Raw genomic sequence first — 10,433 nt, 5'->3', positions numbered from 1 at the left:
CCCAGAAGGTCACACAGTTAAATAATAGCAAGAAGAATTAGAACCAAGGTCTTCTCAATGCTTTTTTTTTTTTTAAGCACACAACTCTTTTTATCTAAAAAGTGGAATAGGGTCAATTTGCTTCAGTTATGTCTATTGTGGAATCTTTTATCATCTACTCCCTAACCTAAAAAGGTTTGGCAAACTTTTCTCTCTCTCTGGCACCCCTTTGATTTTCAGGCTCCTTGTCTTTTTCAGCCTTGTGACCTGAATAATAATTATCCTTATAATCATAGTTCATAGGTAAATGTCACTTTAAGGGTGGCACAATAGAAAGCACTAGGCTCAAAGATAAAGGATTTAGGTTTAGATCCCCACATGGCTACTTACTTCTCCTGAGATTCAGGCAAAGTATTTAACCTCTCTAATTATCTATCTAAGGCCTCAGTTTCCTTACCTGTAAAATGAAAAGGTTGGACTAGATAATCTAGACTCAGTAAGGTCCCTTCTAGCTCTTGATTGATGATCCTTTGTTCCTCCGGTGAGGTAAGTGTTATTATTACTCCTATTTTATAGATGGAGGCACTGGGAAGGCTCACTTACTGAGTTATTTAAGATGGGATTCAAACTCAGATCTTCGTGGGTCCAAATTTAGGACTCTATCTACTCTACAATTCATTAACACGAAGGTAGTAGCTCTTTATGCATTACCAACTTCCCAGGCTTCAAATCTGACCCTGAGCAAGCCTCTTAATCCTGCTTGCCTCCTTTTCCTCATCTGGAAAGTGAGGGAGAGAGGGAAATGGCAAATTACTCCAGCACTTTTGCCCAGAAAAACCCAAATGGGCGCACAAAGACTTGACTGACTGAAAGTATCAAGGCATTTGTATTTTGAATACAGGAAGATTATGAATAATGACTCTCTTAGCAGTGAAATTTCAAAAGGCAAGCACTGATCTTACCTGCAGGCAAAGTAAATGGGTACATATATGGAATGTTTTAAACAGTGCTGGGGAAAGTCCCCATCCCCTGGATCTTCCCCTTTCTTTTGCTTTTACTGAGCAGTAACCTGGTTAGAGAACTACCTTTTAAATCAAGAACCCCTAAGTTCAAGGTTCCACCCCTGTATATCAACTGTATGACCATGGAAAATCATTAAGCCTCTCAGTGTTCTAGGTACTTAACCATTTTGGTATCACAGTCCACTTGGACAGTCCTGTGAGAACTATTGTCAGTGTTTCAGAATGGTTTTGATTTTGGAAAATTCATTTAGAGGTTAATGAAAATAGAAATCGAATATTCTCCCCATTCATAGCTGTTTCCTTCTCCCCCAAATCCCTGAAATCTATCTTAAGAGCTCTTATGGGTCCATGGACCTCAGGTTAAGAACTCTTCCTCCCCAATGATTTTAAGTTGCAGAAACAGAGTTGATTTATTTAGATAGAGGAAGTTTCCTCATCTGGGGACTCCCTTTGCCATTTGAAATCACAAGTCCAAACCCTATCCCTTCAGCTATCTAAGTTTCAGGCCCTAGCCCAAGATCAAACACAAATCCCTGAATAGGGGTGGGGTGTTAGGGTTGTAAATTCTTATCAGTAAGCTCCCCCCCCCCCTTAAAACCCTGACCTTCCATTTTAGAATCAGTACTGTGTATTGGCTCTATGGCAGAAGAGTTGTAAGAGTTAGGCAATGGGTGTTAAGTGACTTGCCCAGGGTCACAGGTTGGAAGTATCTGAAGCCAAATTTGAACCCAGGATCTCCCATCCCTAAGCCTGGCTCTCTATCCATTGAGCCACCTAGCTGCCCCTCAGTAATTTCTTGTCCATCAACAACTTCATGTAAATGGAAGTATTTAAGGCTTTGCCTAAATGGGAACCTGTAATTAATATGTAATAATATAATATTATATGATAAGATATAATTGAATGAAAACTACTTGTATCTCTTCCCATTACATAAATTGTAGCTTCTTGAAGGCTAGAAATGTCTTTCACCTTTTTTTGTGTACTGCATGCACTCTCTGCTTAGCACAATGCCTGACACATACTAGGCACTTAATAAATGTTTATTGATCCATTGACTTGTTGATTTCTTTGTTGAAAATGTGCTTGTTGCAAAGGTTAAAGCTGAACACTGGTCTCATAAGTATGGCTAACTCTTGGATTCTTATTGGTGAGCTTGACCCTGCTTCAATTCTGTGGTATATGATGAAAAGGATCCTAGACTAGAACCCAGTCTCCTTCTGGTTCTCCTACTATCTATTGATGTTGGTCAAGTCCCTTCATCTCTGTGTCTCAGCTTCCCCATTTGTAAAATGAGATTGTCAGTTTCTGTGGTATATGATGAAAAGGATCCTAGACTAGAACCCAGTCTCCTTCTGGATCTCCTACTATCTATTGATGTTGGTCAAGTCCCTTCATCTCTGTGTCTCAGCTTCCCCATTTGTAAAATAAGATTGTCAGTCTCTAAGATCCAATCTAGTTATTCTGGCACCCTATTTTCTATGACTGACAATCCCTATTAGTTGTAACATTTTATATTCTTTGTTCTAAAGTGACTTTGAGTTCCCACATTCCTTGTTCTGTGCTCTAAGGTTCCAACTTTGGTATTTTTTAGTATTAAAAATTACTTTTAGTGATACTTAAAAAAAACCAAACAACCCTTATCTTCTAACAATACTAAGTATCCATTCCAAGGCAGAAGAGCAATAAGGGTTAGCCCATGCTGGTGAGCCTATGTCACACATGCCAAAGATGGCACATACAGACCTCTCTGTAGGCATACACACGATTGCTCACCAGAGTTATTTACTAGAAAGGCAAGAACTCAGATAGAGCTGCTCCCTTCCCCCTCTCCACCAAGATTCTCTACCCCTCTGTCCAGCAGCCCAAAGGAAGCACTTACTCCCTCCCTTCAGCAAAGTGCTGTGATCACTCTTCTCCATTTCTCCCTTCCCAGTGTTTCCTAAGGGAATGTGTGTCACTGTATGCAAGGGATGCAGGGAAGGGAGGAGAGAGACACAGCACAGTGGTCTCTAAAAGGTTCCTCATCACTGGGCTAAATAATTAGGGTTAAATGACTTGCCTAGAGTCACACTGCAAGGAAGTGCATGGGGTCAAATTTGAATCCAACATCTCCTGTCTCCAGGACTGGTTCTGAGTTTAGCTACTCCAGTTTTGTTGATTCTTTAGGATTTTGTTTTGGTTTTGGTACTTCTGCCATCCTCCAATATGCTCTTCTTCCACTAAGCTCAAAGAAAAACAATTAAGCAAAACCAACTAACAAAACTATTGGGTCTGACGACATTTGCAACTTTCCATTCCAAGACCTATGCACTAAGGCCCCTTCCAGTTCCAGCATTCTGCATTCTATGTTTTAAAGTCCCTTACAACTCTAATATTCTGTGTTCTAAGTCCCTTCTTCTGGTATTCTTTCATTTGGTTTTCTATTCCAAGGTCTCTTTTTAAAAGTTTTTTTCAAAATACTGTTTGCACAGAGTAAGAAAATCCTTCTAACTGCTCCCTGGATGAGCAAACAGTACCCACCCAGCACTTAAAGATTTGATTAGCTAGGAGGAACAAAGCCCAGTCTTGGGCAGAATTAAGGAATCTACCGGTATAACTAAGGTTGCAGGATTTTCAGAGGTCAAAGGCAAACATATAAACAAAACTCATTTGTTCAACAACCATTCAATTAAGGGCCAGCTCTGTGCTTCGAGTTGGAGAAGATAGAAAGGTAAATAAACTAGCCTTAAGGAGCTTACACCTTGGCAAAAATCAAAATTGCCAGGCTGCTAATCATGTATATCCATTGGCATGCTTGGTATGGTTTTAAAAAATTGAATTTAGAATCAGAATACAGGGTAGAAATTCTAGATCTGCTACTATCTACCTGACCTTGAACACACTCATTAATCTTTCTGGGTTTCAGTTTCCATACTTATTGGGGTTGGACTAGACCGGAATTTTTCAAACTGTAAGGACACCCTTTTATAAGGGGGCAAGACTGAGTGGGGGCAGGGATACAAAGCAACTGTCAAAATTATTGGATATTTTCAAGTACAATATCCACACAAATATAGCCAATTTTTTCAGTGAAAATAAAATTCAATCCAAAAGCAATTCAAATAAGACTAATCCAGAGGAAGTACTTCCAATATAGGATAAATGCAATGCAGTCATTATTTCCTATGATTCACATAAATTCTGAGAACTTTGAATTAATCCCAAATGAGCTCTGCCTTGGCCAAAGTCATTTCAGCATAGGCTCATGGCACAGATGAGTTGTGTTATTATGTTCCTTGGTGAGTTTGAACTTGAAGTATGTAAAGTTCAAGTTAAGCAATCTTTGTGTGGAAGTTAAAAATACCAGAATGTCTGTTCTATTTCTCAACATCATTTATTTAATCATCTAAAAAACTGTATTTTTTAGACCCTTACCTTCTGTCTTGGAATCAATACTGGGCAATGAGAGATAAGTGACTTGCCCAGGGTCACACAGCTAGGTAGTGTCTGAGGCCACATTTGAACCCAAGACCTCCCATCTCTAGGCTTGGCTCTCAATCCACTGAGCTATCCAGCTACCCCCTAAAAAACTTTTTTTTTAATTTTTAAAAAGCCTGAAACTTAAAAAAAAATTAATTACTCAATGTTTCAAAATAATTCATTAAAATTTTACTTTTTGAAATTTTTTATTTTTTCAACAAACAAAATCTACATTCTCTTCCTTCTACCTCCTCTACAAATACCTCATTAAAAAAAACAAAAAACAACAAGCATGCATAGTCAAGCAAAATAAATTCCACATTGGCCAAGTCCCAAATAGATACATAAAAAAAACAACAACAACCCTTACCTTTCATCTTAGAATCAATACCTTGTATTGGTTCCAAAGGAAAAGAATGGTAAGGGCTAGGCAATGGTGGTTTAAGCGTCTGTTTCTGAAATGAAGTATAAGGTCATATTTGAACCCAGGATCTCTTGTCTTTAGGTCTGACTCTTTAAACACTGAACACCTAGCTGCCCTTCCACCTAAATACATACATTTTAATCTGCTCAATGAGTCTATTATCTCTTCCTCAGGAGGGTGGTAATATGTTTTGTCATGGGTACTCTGGAATCATGGTTGGTTATTGTGATTTTCAGAGTTCTTATGTCTTTCAAAGTTGTTTGTCTTTACAATATTGTTGCTATCACAGAAATTGTTCCCCTTATTCTATTTATTTCACTCTTCATTAGTTCATACAAGTGTCCTCAAGTCTATCCCCTTTATAATTTCTCATAGCACAACAGGACTCTATCACATTCTTATAATAATTTGTTTAGTCATTCTCCAGTTGATGAGCTTTCTCTCAGGTTCCAGTTCTTTGCTACCACCAAAAGAGCTACTATAAATATTTTTGTTTACACATCTTTTTCTTCTTTCTTTGACCTCTTTGGAGGTATAGACATAATAATGGTAACCCTGGGTCAAAGGGAATGCAGTTTAGCAGCTTTGGGGCACAGTTCCAAATTTCTTTCCAGAATATCTGGAACAGTTCATTGATCCACCAACAGTATATTCATATATCTGTTTTCCCATATCTTCCCTAGCATTTGTCATTTTTATTTTTTGTCATTTACTTGAAAATTTTGACTTAACTGTCTTACACTTTTTGACTCACTTTTTAAAAGTGTAAAAAACATTCCTTTGTGATGGACAAATATACAGTTGGCTTGAATGTTTGAGTGATGGATAAGGCATTTCTTAAAAACTTACTGTATAAAATATTTATAGCTGTGCTTTTTGTGGTGGCAAAAAATTGGAAAATGAGGAGGTATCTCTTGATTGGGGAATGACTGAACAAATTGTGGTATCTGATGGTGATGGAATACTATTGTGCTAACAGGAATGATGAATTTCTAGATTTCTATATGAACTGGGAAGACCTCCATGAACTGATGTGGAATGAAATGAGCAAAATCAGGAGAACATTGAACATAGAAACTGAAACATTGTGGGATGATCAAATGTGATAGACTTTGTTACAAATAAGAATACAATGATCCAGGACAATTCTGAGGGACTTATGAGAAAGATCACTATCCACATCCAGAGAAAGAACTGTGGGAGTAGAAGCACAGAAGAAAAACATATGATTTATCACTTGTTTATACGAGTATATGATTTGGGTTTTGGTTTTTTATAACTCAGTGGGATTGCTTGTCAGCTTCAGGAGCAGGGAGGGGAGAGAGAGAATATGAACCATGTAACCATGGAAAATACTTTAAAAAATAAATAGAATTAAAAAAAATACTGTATGCTAATAACTAAATATACAAAAAGTAAAAATGAGATAGTTCTTGTTCTCAAGAAGCTCATACTATAATTGGGGAAGATAATCCATAAAATTTCAGGTGCAAGGCAGTTAGAAATGCCCAATATTCTTTAGATTAAATAAGCAGGGCAAATGATGGGTCCTAGACTGCAAGGTACATTGGCAGAGTGGCTGGTAAAGCCTAGAAGCCCTTAGGAGGCAGTAGTAAGGCAGATGGCTTAGTGATCTTTCATCTCACTGGAAATAATAAAGTTGTTTACTCTCATCTCATCCATGCCGTTGGAGCAGTCAAGCAGCCTATGTAGTTTCTGGGTGGTCTGGGGCCAGGAGCCCATGGAAAGCACAATCATTTGTGAGGGATAATCATTTGTATCAAGAGAGATGAATAAATGAGGAGCTACATATCATCTTATAAGGGTAAAACAATTCTATTTTTAAAAATTTATCATTTAATTTAAAAAATAACCAATTAAAAGGAAGGTTCTCTACAAAACTCTGTGAAAATACGCAGGCAGAGTATAGAACATTTTTATACTATTGAAAAACAGTGGGGATAGCAAGGCAGCTTAGTGGATAGTGTCAGTGGAGCCAGGAGGATCTGGATTCAGATATGATCACAGACACTTCCTAACTGTGTGACCTGGGTCAAGTCACTTAACCCTGTAAGCCTAGTTCTTACCCTTCTGTCTTAGAGTTGTTAACCAGGACAGAAAGTAAGAGGGAAAGAAGAAAGAAAGAAAGAAAGAAAGAAAGAAAGAAAGAAAGAAAGAAAGAAAGAAAGAAAGAAAGAAAGAAAGAAAGAAAGAAAGAAAGAAAGAACTAGAAGAAAGAAAGAAAGAAAGAAAGAAAGAAAGAAAGAAAGAAAGAAAGAAAAGAAAGAAAGAAGAAGAAGAAAGAGAGAAAGAGAGAAAGAGAGAGAAAGAGAGAAAGATGGAAGGAAGGAAGGAAGGAAGGAAAGGAAGGAAGGAAGAAGGAAGGAAGGAAAGGAAGGAAGGAAGGAAGGAAGAAAGAAGGAAGGAAGGAAGAAAGAAAGAAAGAGAAGAAAGAAAGAAAGAAAGAAAGAAAGAAAGAAAGAAGAAGAAAGAAAGAAAGAAAGAAAGAAAGAAAGAAAGAAAGAAAGAAAGAAAGAAAGAAAGAAAGAAAGAAAGAAAGAAAGAAAGAAAGAAAGAAAGAAAGAAAGAAAGAAAGAAAGATTGGCTTTTTCATGCTAAAGTATTTTGAAGGGCATTTGAACCAAAAGAAGAAATTGCTATTTTTTTCTTAGTGATATTTAATAAAGATTAGACAAATTTATTTATAACAGAAATTTCCTGTTGAAATTTGATATTTGGTGGATTTTTGAGCTCTAAAATAATTCAGTTCAGAATTCTCAAATTCATACTCTGATTCAGAAAGATAAATAACTAGATTCGTGACAGGTAAGTGCTATGGGAGATAAATTTACAAAATGATATTTTTATGTTTCTAATTTTTTAAAGCACCTATCTCATAAATGAAATAGAAGAAAGTACTTGATTGATCTATAGAAGCTTTTCCCCTTTTGTTTTAAAATCCTCAGTATTTATTTCTCTACCAATTCAGCTCCTTTATTTAGCAGACTGAAATGCTACCAAAAAAAAGTCAGAGTATTCTCTGTCAAACTTTGTATATGGATACATCTCGACCCAAAAGAACATAAAAACAAACCCACCAATCCCAAAATAAAATAGTACCACAAACATCAGAAAATGTTAAACTGTAGACCACTGGATAGACCTCAACTTAGTGTGTTACAATTCGTAACTCTGCAATGAATTATTATAAGAAAGAACTACATGTTTCTAAATATGGACAAAAAAGAATTTTTTTGCCATATTTGCCATAAACAAATATGATACATTTGGTTTTATTCCATCTAAAAAAGGTATATTTAATATATTGAAACAAAAGCTTTAGGTAAAATGATTTGTCTGGTTTATCAAACAAGCTGATATAAATTTTACTAAGGTCTGTCTTATGTGTGTGAAATGGATGCCATGTAAGTGATTATATTATAGTTATTGTTTTATGTCATAAATATAAACTTTGCAAGATTCTATCAATAATTATTTTTGTACTTTGTGTGTTATTGTACATGTGAGATTCTGTGCTGCTATTAACATTAAACATATTAAATAATTAGTTTTATTTGATTAAAATATGAACTAAGAAAATTATTTGTGTAACTTGTTTTTTATAAAGCGGGGAGTTGGCTGAACAAACTGGAACATGATTGTGATGGAATACTATTGTGCTATAAGAAATGGCAAGCAGGATGGTTCAAAAAATTCTGGGAAGACTTTTTTTTGGAAGACTTGTGTGAACTGTTATAAAGTGAGTTGTTTTGATTTGCATCTCTCTGATTATAAGAGATGTAGAGCACTTTTTCATGTGCTTATTAATAGTTTTGATTTCTTTGGCTGAGAACTGCCTATTCATGTCCCTTGCCCATTTATCAATTGGAGAATGGCTTGATTTTTTGTACAATTGATTTAGCTCTTTGTAAATTTGAGTAATTAAACCTTTGTCAGAGGTTTTTATGAAGATTGTTTCCCAATTTGTTGCTACCCTTCTGATTTTGGTTACATTGGTTTTGTTTGTACAAAAACTTTTTAATTTGATGTAGTCAGAATTATTTATTTTACATTTTGTAACTCTTTCTATGTCTTGCTTGGTTTTAAAGTCTTTCCCTTCCCAAAGGTCTGACATGTATACTATTCTGTGTTTACCTAATTTACTTATAGTTTCTTTATGTTCAAGTCATTCACCCATTTTCAATTTATCTTGGTGTAGGGTGTGAGGTGTTGATCCAAACCTAATCTCTCCCACACTGTCTTCCAATTTTCCCAGCAGTTTTTATCGAATAGTGGGTTTTTGTCCCAAAATCTGGGATCTTTGGGTTTATCATATACTGTCTTGCTGAGGTTACTTGCCCCAAGTCTATTCCACTGATCTTCCTTTCTGTCTCTTAGCCAGTACCAAATTGTTTTGATGACCGCTGCTTTGTAATATAGTTTGAGATCTGGGACTGCAAGGCCCCCTTCCTTTGTATTTTTTTTTCATTATTTCCCTGGATATCCTTGATCCTTTGTTCTTCCAAATAAACTTTGTTATGGTTTTTTCTAAATCAGTAAAGAAATTTTTTGGAAGTTCAATGGATATGGCACTAAATAGATAAATAAGTTTGGGTAGGATGTTCATTTTTATCATATTGGCTCGTCCTACCCATGAGCAGTTAATGTTTTTCCAATTGCTCAAGTCTAGTTTTAGTTGTGTGGAGAGTGTTTTGTAGTTATGTTCATATAGTTCCTGTGTTTGTCTCAGGAGATAGATTCCTAGGTATTTTATTTTGTCTAAGGTGATTTTGAATGGGATTTCTCTTTCTAGTTTTTGCTGCTGAGCTGTGTTGGAAATATATAGAAATGCTGATGACTTATGTGGGTTTATTTTGTATCCTGCAACTTTGCTAAAGTTGTTGATTATTTCAATTAGCTTTTTGGTTGAATCTCTAGGATTCTTTGTCAACTGCAAAGAGCGATAACTTGGTCTCCTCCTTGCCTATTTTGATGCCTTCATTTCTCAAAACCTTTTGGGATGCAGCCAAAGCAGTAATCAGAGGTAAATTCATATTCCTGAGTGCATATATGAACAAACTAGGGAGGGCAGAGATCAATGAATTGGAAATGCAAATAAAAAAACTTGAAAGTGATCAAATTAAAACCCCCCAGAAGAAAACCAAACTAGAGATCCTAAAAATTAAGGGAGAAATTAATAAAATCAAAAGTGATAGAACTATTGATTTAACAAATAAGACTAGAAGCTGGTACTTTGAAAAAACAAACAAAATAGATAAAGTACTGGTCAATCTAATTTAAAAAAGGAGAGAAGAAAAGCAAATTAACAGCATCAAAGATGAAAAGGGGGACATCACCTCCAACGAGGAGGAAATTAAGGCAATCATTAAAAATTACTTTGCCCAATTATATGGCAATCAATATACCAATCTAGGGGATATGGACAAATATATACAAAAATACAAACTACCTAGACTAACAGAAGAAGAAATAGAATTCTTAAATAATCCCATATCAGAAAAAGAAATCCAACAAGCCATCAAAGA

This window comes from Monodelphis domestica, chromosome 1 (genome assembly GCF_027887165.1).
Source record: "Monodelphis domestica isolate mMonDom1 chromosome 1, mMonDom1.pri, whole genome shotgun sequence".
Taxonomy (NCBI): Eukaryota; Metazoa; Chordata; class Mammalia; order Didelphimorphia; family Didelphidae; genus Monodelphis; species Monodelphis domestica.
This window is presented reverse-complemented; position numbering follows the sequence as displayed.